The sequence below is a fragment of the Octodon degus genome, unplaced genomic scaffold, assembly GCF_000260255.1.
Source record: "Octodon degus isolate 3935 unplaced genomic scaffold, OctDeg1.0 scaffold00059, whole genome shotgun sequence".
Taxonomy (NCBI): domain Eukaryota; kingdom Metazoa; phylum Chordata; class Mammalia; order Rodentia; family Octodontidae; genus Octodon; species Octodon degus.
This window is the reverse complement of record NW_004524635.1, coordinates 2,299,419-2,300,159: the sequence shown is the minus strand read 5'-3', so window position 1 is coordinate 2,300,159 and position 741 is coordinate 2,299,419.

Sequence of the window (741 nt, the reverse complement as noted above, 5' to 3'; positions counted from 1 at the left end):
AAAAAAAAATTGCTATAAAAAATAGGAAGAAATGAATGCGAAATGACAAAGCACACAAAGTACTCATCATTATGCCCATCATTACTTCTCACAGGGCAGTTGTCAACAAATTTATAGCCAACATCAGATCACACGTCATTTGCCTTAGAGGTTTGCCATGAAAATGAAGCCATCAAGAACAAAACCTAAGAATGCAACTCTCAGTTTAGAAAATGTCAGTGTATGGCAGCTTGTAAGGGCTACTTCTGTCAAGTGGAAGAGTCATGTTTGAACATGAGCGCATTACTCTCAATGTTTGATCTTGTCGTGATTTTAAAAGCTTTTGTGATTATTCCTGGGGAATGGGATAGATAGATAGATAGATAGATAGATAGATAGATAGATAGATAGATAGATAGATAGATGATAGAGATATAGAGATAGAAATATCTATATCTATATATATATCTATATTTTCTCTGAACACAATAAGAAAATTTTGCTAAATATATATCTCAGATGACTATTTCCACTAACCTTGACAGAATATAATGTAATTAAATGACAAGTAACAAAACTGATGAGTTCCTTTCATAGCAAGTTCTCAGAATTCACACACTCAATTCATCTCAAAGTTACAAGAGTGATTATAATTATGGCCTCTAAAAAATAATTGTAAACTTTGTTCTTGAATTCTGCCAAAACCAGCAGGTGTCAAATTTCATGTTTATGTTATTTATTTATTTATTTATTTATTTATAT